Source organism: Malania oleifera, chromosome 6, assembly GCF_029873635.1.
Source record: "Malania oleifera isolate guangnan ecotype guangnan chromosome 6, ASM2987363v1, whole genome shotgun sequence".
Taxonomy (NCBI): domain Eukaryota; kingdom Viridiplantae; phylum Streptophyta; class Magnoliopsida; order Santalales; family Ximeniaceae; genus Malania; species Malania oleifera.
The window spans coordinates 33,196,369-33,209,607 of NC_080422.1; positions in this window are offsets into that span (position 1 = coordinate 33,196,369).

The window sequence follows — 13,239 nt, forward strand, 5'->3', positions numbered from 1 at the left end:
CACCCGAGGCTTTCCTCTGCAACTCTGCCGCGACACTACCCCTCTGCATCATCACCGCGAGAACCTCCGGCCAAACACCTTTTCCGGACTCCTGCAACCACTCCGGCCAACCGCAGCCGAGAACCACCTACACGACTCTGTTTCCTGTCACTCACCAGCAAACGGCCACCATCGTCCGGCAACCGCCCGAAGATCCCGCTCCAGGTCCTCCCTGCTGCACCAACCAACACCGCTGGCCTCCCCTGCAAACACCGACGGCCACATCCATCCCCGACGAACCTGCAAGCACCCGAACACTTCCAGCACCAGCCGCCATCGTTGTTGCCACCACTGTCCACTCGCCGACGCTGTTCGCTACCACACACCAGCCATCTTCCAGCCCACCATCACCACAGCTGCTACCCAAACTCCACCTGAACATCACAGCAGAGCCGAGACCCTCTTCCTTGGGTCACAGCCCCGGCAAAGCTCTTAGCCGCTCCCCATCCGGCTCTTGCTCCCGGCGAGTCCCTCTGTAAGTACCCACTGCCAGCCCTAGTGTGCACACGCACACACACATGCACGTGTGATGTTTAGGTAATTTGTTTATTTATCTATTTATTTTTTCTCTTATCTTTATTTTTTACACATATTGTATTATTATTGTTTGGGGTTGCTTCTGTTTTGTTTTTATTAATATTGTTTGTATATTGTTTAAGGTGATTTAGTATTTTATTATGGTTATTTATTTGTTTGTATATTGGTTAGGGTGGTTTAAGGTCGTTAAATATTTTTATTCGTATGTTTATTTAAGATGCTTTAATATTGTTGTTATTCTTTCATTTTTTTTTTTATATATTGTTTGTATATTAATTTAGGACAGTTAATTTTGTTGTATTTTTTTTCTTTTTCATTTTTTTTTTGGGTTATTTCATTATTGTGGAATCTTATCTTCAAATACTTGTTTTATATGTATCTATGATTATATTTTCTTTGTGGCCGAGGTGCTAATTAATTTATTTCTTTTATGGTTGCAGGTCGACCTTTGTACATTAGTTGTGCACGTTAAATATTTTTATTGTATAATTATTGTTGTAGGTTTCATATTGTTTAATATTGTATGGTTTTTATCAATGTTAAATTTATATTCACATTTGCATTTTTGTGGTATTGTTTAAGTCATTATTTGCCTCTTATTGTTGGCATGTTATAACGATTTCATGTCTATATTTACGTGTATTATGTTTAGGGCATTGGGTTGGTTTACATGGTTGGGATTTAATTACTTCCATATGTATATCTTGTGAAATAATTTTTAGGAAATCCATGCTATCGTATATTGGTTTCTGTATAATGTATGTTAAGTTTTAGGGTTGCCATAACCTCATTTTTTTTTTATGTGTGTATAGTATATGATTTACGTGAGGGTCTAGTTATTTCCATATTGGTATAGTTGTATTTATAGAATATTAGACAAGTGTATCATTATGATTATTACTTCTTATTATTACTATTATAGTGTGTGTTAGGTATTAAATATCATTATTATTATCATGTGTTGAATTTTTATGGTACTATTATTATATTATTGATATGTTGATGAGTGTATTATTACTAGTATTATTTATTATTTATTACTATTACTATATTTATTACTATTATTATTATTTATTATTATTATTATTATTATTATTATTATTATTATTGTGTTTATTGTTACTATTATTTTTATTATCATTGTATATAATCATTGGTGTTTTTAATATTATTTTTTTTGTATTCGTCATTATTATTATTATTATTATTATTATTATTATTATTACTACTGTTATTATTCTATTTTAATTTATATGTATGTTTAATCGTATTATTATTATTATTATTATTATTATTATTATTATTTTGTATTAATGTATTGTCATTTTGTTATTATGATATTTTCGTTATTAATTATTTTCAATTTTCTATCCCTATGATTTTATTGCGGGGTATTAGCCTTTGGGCTTTACGTACCTTAAGCTTTGAGGGAATATATGTATATATTTATTTATTTATTTTTCATAAGTATTTATAAATTCACAAAAAGGATTAGTTTAGAGACTTATTAGATTAACTTAGGGATAATTTCAAATTAATTAGGTACCGTTCGTAAGAACGGGCGCGTAGGGGGTGCTCGTACCTTCCCCTCGCGTAACCGAACTCTCGACCCCAACTCTGGTAATGTAGACCGATTCTACCCCTAACGGGGTAGTAATCATGTGTTCTAACCGCACTAAAGGTTAGTGGCGACTCCGATATTCCAATATTTTTCCTTAAATATTAAAATTAATTTTTATTCCGCCGCCCGGGGCACATGCGCTCCCGGGACGTCGCGACAATGATAGTATTTTGAATGTTGACTTTTACAAGTCCAAATTTTGTAACAAAGGGCACCAATATGCTGATATATAATTACATATCATCTACATGGGATAAACAACAAAATAAAGCCTAAAAATTAAAAATTTGTAAGCAAATCCTTTTTGTTAAATTAATGTTCTACATTGAAATAAATTTGAATAGGAAGGTATTACAATATATATGGTTAAATGACTTTATTCAAGTTACGAAAAATTAGGAGATAATCAAAATTTTTGAAAATGAAATACAATAAAATTTTCCTTACTGAACAAAGGATAATTTTGAATTTTCCTTAAGAAAATACTTTATTTGTCGTTATATCAAATTAAATTATGGAAATGACATGAAATTTCTATTAATAAATTATAGAATTGGAATATGATATCATAACTTTAGTGTTGTTTGATATCACTCTCAAAACTTATGAAAATGAAAACCAAAAACCAAAATCATAAACTAAAAACCATAAACAAGCAACTTGACTAGTTAATATTTGTAAAACTAAGAAAAATTAAAGACTTATTTAATAAATGCTCATTTTCTTTTTTAAATTGAATAATATTTTAAAAATATGATTAAAATAATAAAATTACAAAATAATGCACATTTAAAGATACTATAATAAAAATAAAAATATTATAACGAATGACTTAATTTGTTATGCTTTCAAATTTTACTTTACAATAAAATTTTATTGTACATGACAATTGAAAAATAATAAAAATATTTTTTAATTGGCTTTATTATTTTTTAAAATTATGAATATTTTAATTTTAATTATATTTAAATTGATATGATTATTTAATTTTAATTTTAGTTTGAAAGTGTATAAAATGAATTATTTAATCTCAAAAAATTATTCTAGATATTAAAATTTTTAATAACTGTTTGCCAAAATAACTGAAAATCACAAAATATGGTTTCCAAATGTTTTTGCAAATAGATGAAAACAGACAACAGAAACAGAAAACAAACAATATAAACACATGCATTATTATAAGTTGTTTCTTCACTATGTAAAAACATAAACAGAAAATAGAAAATAACAACGTTACCAAATAGATCCTTAATTTGTGATGAATCCCAAACCAAATTGTGATAGCATTTAAAGTTTTGCACCAGATTTTTGATATATTATGTGAACTCTAAGTAAAAATCAAGTTTGCATTTCAATTGTCACATCAATAAAAATAGGGTTGTAGCTTAAACATAGAACAACTTGTTGGAATTAGTATATTCCCAAGAAGGGGGGGGGGGGGGGGAGGATGAATTGGAAATTTAAAAACTTTTGCCTAGGTTAAAGCAGATAACAACAGTATTTCACAACCTATGGTCTTTCTACGCAATCCTAGTCACACAGGCAATTAATTGAGCAAATATTTAAACGATTAAAGCAATCTCAGTATTTCCCAAGCATTCACAGAAATTGAAATATAAACAAATAAATATGGAAAGTTAAATAGTGCAGGGAAAGAGGACGACACAAGATACATTATCGGGGTTCGGCCAACTATGCCTACGTCCCCACCTTAGCTCGCATAAACCGAGGATTACCATTAATGCTCATTTAACGGGTGGAGTGACACCGGTTACAACACCAGGTCAAATTACCAGGGCTGACCTCAACCTTTACAACCTGATCCTTATAGGCTAGATCAACACCCCTTCAGGCCACGCTTGGAATACAACAGATGATAAGAATTTTTGTGTACAATTCAAAGCTTCTACACAAGCAGATATGTACTACAATTCAGCATAGTAAACAATGCACTCACGTATGATAGAGAATTAATGTTCAAGTGAAATTTGTTCTAAACAGTGTATCTACTCACAACAAGACATGTATCAAAGTATATGTGTGAGTGAGTAAGGTCTTTGATTCTAGAATATGTATTCACAATGTAAGCAATCACAGAATCGAAACAACCTCAAGCAAATTTATCAATAATATTTTTTAGCAATAAAATCAGGAGATAGCCAAAATTAGCTTCTCAAAAATACTTTGCAATAAACACAAAATCTAGCCTTTGAATCTTATAACAAATGCAAAGATCCTCAAGCTGAAAAGAGTTATCCCAAGATAATATTTATCAATGAAATAATCTAGGATCAACTCAAGCTAACTCTTTAAAAATAATTTCAACAATAATGAATAAGAGAGTATACTAGCTTTAAGATAATGTATGAAGTACACAAATATATTCACTATTCAATTTGCAACAATAATGCAAATGAAGGGAATGCAATAAACACTCTCTTATTAAAGATAGTTTTTGCAAATAAAAGTTTGAGAGGGTATGAACAATATTTGCTTGAAAAATTATAGAGTGTGAGCAAATAGGAGTGTAAAAATTTGAGAGAACTTTTTGCTAATCAAAGCAAATGAATGAGTATTTATAGGTACTCCACAAATTATACGTGTTGGGGACTTATTTGGTATTTTCAAAATATTTAATCAAGTTTTAACCCTAATTATCGCAGTAAAAAAGTAGCAACCCGAGAGTTTTGGTCGCCCGAAAACTCACAACTGGAAAAGTTGAATTTTCAACTTTGGGTGCCTGAGGACAGGCTCAAGTGGCTGAACCAAGGCGATTTCCAAACGCTCGAGGCTCGGTCGTCCGGTTCATAGTTCGGTTTGCTGAATTTCTCATTTTGGTCGCCCAAGGTATATTTGAACGTAAGGTTTGGGGTCTAGGAAAGGTGAAAAAGTCAGTATTCATGGTTCAGTCAACCGTGAAAGTTTAGTTCAATTTCGGGTCGGTTGCCCGAGGCAAGTCAACAATTTTGACTTTTCACCCATTCAGTCGACCGGGGTGTTTTCAACGCACAAGGTTCGGTCGCCCGAAGTCCTTTCAAGCTTAAGAAATGAGTCCTGTTTTTAAGTATGGTTTTCCCTTATTTGCATAATTATAATCTGTAAGATTGAGAAGATTTATCAAAGTGATGTTAAGGGGCCTAATAGTTGATCTATGGTCTAGGCGTTTAAGTTAAGCCCAAAAATCTGACGTCGATCGACCTTTAGGTTTGGTTCCCTACGGTCAATCTATGATCCTATCTAATCATTAAAATCCTATCATGCATGCTGATGCAGTTGTTACCGATCATAATATTATTACAAACCCAAGAATAATAAATGCATTTACAAATAAAGATGAACACGTATTCTTCTTTGCTATTCATATTTCCATGGAATATGCCAAGAGTGTGTGCTCGTTTAAGGTCTTTCTAACTTCCACTTCACTTTCTTGTGTGTGATCTGAATGATTAATCTGTTCAAGTACTTAGGGACACACATTAATAACATGTGGTTTGTCATTATCAAAACTAGGGATCAGACCAAAAAGTCAATACAACTTAAAAAGTTGCAATTAATAAAAGACCAAGTTTTAGACTAAAAATTAGTGTCTCACTTGGTAGTAAGCATCATATATATAATATAGATTAGTACCAAGACAAAAATAATAAATTAAGACTCTAACTTATCATAGATGATATTTGGAATTGGATTAATATTCCAAATATGTAGCACCAAGAGTACTCACAAACTCCTAATAACTTAAAACACAAAAATCTTTGGAATTGATGAAACTTCACCATTACTCTCTATATGCATTTTCCCATTCAATATAATGAATTTTCGTTAAATATTTACAATGATTTAATTTGGAGTATTTAAAAAATAAAATGAAGATTGAATGATTCAAAGGTTTATCATACCATAAATGCAATTTCATCATTTTTGTTTCTAGAGTCAACAAAAATAAAATATCCAAAAAAGAATGTGGAAGAAGAAAAAGACATCAAAAATAGATTTTCAACAAATCTACATAAGACATTTCTTTGTTTAACCTCTCAAAACAATGTAAAAACATATAATGATGCTAACAAGTTTCCAAATAAGTACAGAAGCAACATACATTTAATTTGAAAGACAATACAAATATGTGTTGTATATATAAGACTTAGAGGCAAAGTTGGAGCTACTTAACAATAAAATTAATTTTAAATTTTTATGTTCAGCTTATAAAAAAAAGTTTTAAAAAATAAAATATAAATGTATAGAAAAACAACAACCAAAAGACCATCACAACATTGATAAGAGGAGATATACAAAAAATAAAATGAACTAAGCATAGAGAAAAAAATGTTACCATAAAATGAACTATTGTGTGGGATTGTTTATAAAGATCATTGGTGTATGTACTCAATTCTTATACTCCTACTTCACAATTATACAATAGTTATAGTAAAAAAAAAATAAAAGAATGAAACATTTGCAAATGTATTCATATGTGCTATTATAATAATCTATGGGTGTGTTTATAAATTAAATATACTTCCAATGATAATGTGAAACTTCTTGTTGAACTAAACAGTTTGAAGTTGTGTTTCTTATTTCATCCATCCACACAGGGTTTTTTTTTTAAGAAAAAATGGGTAGCATGATAAGAGAGTGTGTGTATGTGTGCATGTGTGGTGTGGTGTGGTGTGTGTGCATGAGAGAGAGAGAGAGAGAGAGAGAGAGAGAGAGAGAGAGAGAGAGAGAGAGAGAGAGAGAGCATAGTAAACCAGAAGGAAAAAAACATGAAGTTTGCTATATATCGCGACTTTAATGTGCTTGGAATCTCAAAGTTCTTACTTAAAATCATGACTTCATCAGTTTGAAATACCATAAACTTCAAAAAGGCCTTTGTTGACCGAAGAAAATACCACTCATGGATGAATGTGTGCGACTTTTCTTTCTTGTCTTCCGATGACTTTGGGCTGCTCGAAATCAACCTATCTATGACACAATCCACAATCCTACTTTGTAGATTCACTCTCTATACAGGGTTCACCTCTAAACTAGCACAGTATTGTTGTGGTTATTAAGATCTTGAACAGGCCATGACATTTAGCCTTACCCCTCCCCCTTCAGAGAGAGGATGATACATGCAAAACCTTCTACTCGGTCTCTCAATTTTCTAAAAAGACCACCTTAAAAGCAATTATCCACTAAGTCAATAGGCTATCAATCTAGGATGCTTGGAATTTCAACTGTGAAACTTTGACTACCACTCATAATTATAGGATTCAACTAAATAGTTGCGGGAGGTCATCAGTAGTTGGAAAAGAAGACAAGTAGCTAGAGAGGAAGACAAATAGTTGAAAAATTAGATGGACATGCTTTACATTATGGAATTTGGGACATGAACAGAATTTTAATTTTGTATGAATTAAACATGGTGGGTAAATTTGGTACTTTGATTTTTATCACCTAGGACAACCAAAGTTTGGCCTTTGTGCTTTTAGAAGTACAGAGACCAAATTTAATTTTTTGAATTTTCAAAGGTCTATCATACCAAAAATTGCACTTCACATTAATTTTGTTTCTAAAGCCCACCAAATAGAATATCCCAAAAGAATGCAAAAAAAAGAAAAACATCAAAATGGATTTTCAACAAACCTAAATAAGTCATTTTCTATTTCACCTCTCAAAAAATATATATAAAAGCATACACCCATGCTAAAAAATTTCCAAACAAATAGTGAAGCAACATACATTTTATTTGAAAAAAAAAACATAAATATGTGTTATGTATATAAGACTTAAAGGCAAACTTGAAGCTACTTAATAATGAAATTAATTTGAACTTTTTACGTTGGGCTTACAATAGAAAGTTTTTTTTTTTTTTTTAAAAAATATAGGACAAAAAAGTAATCAAAAGGCTATGAAAACATTGATAGAACTTAGAGGAGGCACATATACAAAAAATAAAATAGACAAAGCATGGAGAGAAAAATGTTACCATTATATGAATTATTGTGTGGGATTGTTATTAGAGGTCAGTGGTATATGTATTCTACCAAACTCTCACACTCCCGCTTCACAATTATACAATAGTTATTTTTTTTTAAGAAGAAGAAGCATCTGCAAACATATTCATATGCACTATTATAATAATCTATGGCTTTGTTTATAAATCTAAATATAATTTAATAGATAATGTGAAGCTTCTTATTGAAGTGATTAATTCAAAGTTGTGTTTTACAAAAATGGTAGCATGGTAAGAGAATGTGTTTGTGTAGTGTGTGTGTGTGTGTGTGTGTGTGTGTGTGTGTGTGTGTGTGAGAGAGAGAGAGAGAGAGAGAGAGAGAGAGAGTATATAATAAATCCATAAGGAAAAACATAAACCTTGCTCTACATCGTGACTTTAATGTGCTAATTTCAATTGGTATCAGAGCCTTAGGTTGTAGTAAATCTTAACTAGTAGCTACACAAAGATTTGTATGGCAAAGATAAGTGTATCCCCTTTTGGTGAAGGCCAATCTTCGTCTAGACCTCTTATTTTCTGTGAAGTGAATTATACCTTTTGGAAACAACATATAAGGATATTTTTGCAAAATATGGATTGGAAAGTCTGGAAATTAGTTATCCAAGGCAATTATGTGCCTTCCAAGACCATAGATAACAAAGTAGTTCCCAAGGATGAAGCTGAACTAACTAAAACTGACATGAAACAACTGCGAATTAACTCCAGTGCAATGAATGCATTATATTGTGCACTAGATGCCAATGAGTTCTACAGGATTATGGGATGCAAGTCAGCTAAGAAAATTTGGGGCAAGTTAGAAGTCATCTATAAGGGAACTGTAGATGTTAGGGATAGTAGGATTGACATGCTCACCAGCAAGTATAATGTTTTTAGGATGAACCCTGAGGAGTCTACTACTAGTATGTATAATAGGTTCACCTATATAATTAACTCACTTAATGCACTAGGAAAGAACTACAACTACATACGACATGATTAGGAAAATCCTTAGAGGACTTCCTCCCATTTGGGAACCTAAGGCCACTACCATAGATAAAGGCAAAAACTTAAAAAATACGTCCCTAGATGAACTTATAGGATCACTTCTCACGTATGATATAGCTATAAATTAAAAAACTAGTGAAGCTAGTAAACAAAAGAAATTAATAGCTCTTAAAGCTTCAAAGGAAAGCTCAAGTGAGGAAGAAGACAATGATTTGGATGAGGATGATTTAGCCCTATTCACTAGATGTTTAGGCATATTCTTCAAAAAAGAATAAAAGATTTGCTAGAAAATTTAGAGGGTCTAAAACAGACAAAGGTGAAACAAGCAAGAAAGAAATAAAGAATGAACCCCTGACTTGCTATAACTGTAAAAAGGTAGGACATATAAAGCCTGATTGTCCACAGTTCGAGAAAGATTCTAAGAAGAAGAAAAAGAAAGCAATGAAAGCAACGACTCGGGATGACTCCAGCTCAAGTAGTTCAGAAAGTGAATCAAGTGATCAAGAAATAGCAAACATGTGCTTCATAGCGAGAGATGACGAGGTAAACTCCTATTCCAATTCACCTATAGAATCAAGTGATGAATCTTGTAGTGAGAATCGTGTAATGACTCATGTGAGAGCATACCTTCATATAATGAAATTCAAGATGTATTATTTTCATTGCATTAGAGGTTCATAAAAGTTTCCAAGAGAAACATCACACTTAAAGGACAAAATGAAATGTTAATGAACCAACTAGAGTCATGTAAATTGGCTGAAAAAAAAAAAAAGAGACCTAGTTATTGATGAACTTGAAAATAAAATAAATTAGATGGCTAAAGAACTATTAAAACTGCAAGCTAACTGCAAAGGAATAAAAGATTCAGAAATACTGTGTGTTAGCTTTGGTGTATTCCCAAGAAGGGGGTGAATTGGAATTTTTAAAACTTATTCCTACGTTAAACCATATGTTAGCAGAATATCAGAACCTAGGGTCTTTCTATGCAATCCCAAATGCGTCGATAAATATAATATGCGAAAATTTAAATCATACACATCATTCACACCATAACATACACGTGTGGTAAATATAATGTGCAAAAATATAAACAGACACACGATATGTTATCGGGGTTCGACCAATTGTGCCTACGTCCCCGCCTCTAGCTCGCAAGCCCGAGGATTCCACTAAAGGCTTACTTAACAGGTGGAGCGGCACCGATTACACTTAGGTCAATTCAAGGGGCTGACCTTAACCTACACGCCTTACCAGGATAGTGGACCTAGCTTTCCTAACCGGGTTTAAGCCAGTCTGGGACTATTCAACAGGGCTAGTCTCCCTCTTCAGGCCCGTGCCTAGAATACAACAGATTTGAAATACAATTTTGCATACAAAGAAATGCTTCTTACATAAGCTGATATGTACCAATACAAACTATCACATACACTACCAAATGATAAGATATGATAAGCTCAGTGTAGCCTTAGTGTCTACTCTCAAATTAATGCCAATAATGCAATCAGTACGTGAGCGTGTAAGTGACAAGATCTTTGTGTCAAAATAATGTTCTCAATCACAGTACACCAACAAAGATCACAAGTATACTACAAATATCTCAACAAAAGTTTTTATCAAAGTGAACCACAAGAGATATTTAACAATGGTTTGTAAAAATAGTTGTTTGATCTTTATATTAAAATAATGATCTTAATCAAGGGTATAGCAACAAAGATCTTTTGACACTCAAGAAAATATCTCAAAATATATATTTATCAAATATAAGCACGAGAGATATTTTGAGAATGATTTGCAAAATATTTAGCAATCAAAATCCAAAGTGAACTCCTTGAGTATTGCAATGACAATACAAAACTCAAAGGCTCAATGAAGTATTCCTAGGAAATACTTATTAACAAAGTATCCTAGGTAAACTTCAAGTTTAGCTCTCTAATAAAAGAATCTCAATCAACACAAACAAGAGAGAGCTTAAGTCTAATGAGAAGAACACTCAATCATACTTGCAAAGAGTTTTGAGCAATAAAATTTGGTAAGATTGAGTGTTGGAGACTCAAAAATGAGTAAAATATATTTTTGAATTTCAAAGGATTTTTCCTAATTAAGATTGCTAATTTGATACTAATTATTCCAAATGGGGGGGTATATATAGACATCCCAAAAAATATAACCATTTAGGACACACATGGAATTATTATAAAAGTTTTAATACAATTTAACCAAATTAACCCTGTTTAAATGTTTTAACCATGGTAAAAATATTGGGGCAACTCGAGAGCACTGGTCGACCGAAGTAGGTTTGGTTGACCAAGTTGTGTAGAGTTCGGTCGATCAGGAATAAATTGAACTAGGAGTTCGGTCGACCGGACATGGTGTCAAAGGTGATTTTCCCTTTTTAGTGTGGTTCAGTCGACCAGGAGCTTTTGAACTTACTAGTTCAGTCGACCAGACCATTGAGTTCCACACGTGGGAACTTGGTCGACCAGGGCGTTGTTATGCAATTTGGGCTTGGTCGACCGTAAGGTCAATATGTTGACTTTGAGGGAGTTCGGTCGACCGGGTGAGAATGAACTAGCTGAGCACAGTCGACCGGGCAGTGGTCAAAGTGTTGACCCAGCATTGGTTTGGTAGACCGGGTGATATTGTACTTAGGCAATACGGTCGACCGAACATGCATATTTAGTGCATTTCGGTCCTTTTTACTTATGTGATCACCCTATTCATTTGGTCATACATATATGTGCCTGTGTGAGTGTCCTAGGGTCATTCTAGGCCTTTTTCGTTTTGAGCTTACCTATCATACCATGCAGGTGATGCATATAATTATTACAGCCCAAGAACCTATTTACTATTACAAACCCATAAAGAATAAAGAATTTAAATACAACACTAATAGGGTCTTCAAGGCCTTCAACTTCTACTTCTTGTGCCATCCTTTTGTCCTGCCAATAGTATACCTGCACATATCTCAAACATGCATCAAATACACCAAGTATTTGTCATTATCAAAACCGGGAGGGATCTACAAGGTCAACACTGTGTCTTGAAAGTAAAATTGAGGATCAAACTAAAATCATTTACAATTTTACTAAAGGAAAGGAGAATTTTGAAAATTAGTTGGATGACAAAGAATGTCTTTGGATAAGGAATACATAGGATTCAATGGAGTCGAAAACAAGAAGAAAAAGAACCTCTACATGGGGTACTTTATAAAAGCTTCAAAAAATTATGCAAGCACATCTTCAACTAATGCATATAAACACACTACGTGTTTCTTATATAAGGAGAAGGGACACATAAAATTTAAATGTCCATTCAAGAGAAAGAATGTTAAAACATAAAAGGTATGGAGAGTTAAAAATGAAACTAAAACAAACTCAAAAATACCTAAGAAGGTTTGGTTACCAAAAGTAACATCTGAAATTCCTTTTTGTAGGTATGTTTTAGGTCCTCACCATCAAAATAAAAATGGTACTTAGATAGTGGATGCCTAAGGCATATGACCGAAAACAAGTCAAAGTTCACCTCGTTGACACTAAAGGATGGTGGACATGTCACCTTCAGAGACAATGCAAAAGGTAGAATTATCGGCATTGGGGAAGTCGATAAGGAACCCTCCTTGGTAATTGATAATGTTTTATTGGTAGAAGGGTTAAAACATAATCTGCTTAGCATTAGTCAACTAAGTGATAAAGGTTTTGACGTAACATTCAAAAAAGACAAATGCATAGTTGAACATAGTAAAAAGCATGACACCTTGTTTATTGCAAACCAGATTGAAAATGTATATTGCATAAACTTTGAAAACCTGGTATCATAAGAAATTAAATGTTTCACAACCTTAAATGAAGCTAGCTAACTATGGCATAGGAGACTAGGACATGCTAGTATGGACCTGTTGTCCAAATTAGCTAAAAAGAACTTAGTCAAGGGTCTACCTAGCACAAAGTTTGTAAAGGATACGGTGTGTGATGCTTGCCAACTTGGAAAGCAAACCAAGACAAGTTTTAGGAAGAAGAAATGCATCTCCAATAGCAGGCCACTAGAACTAATTCACCACCCT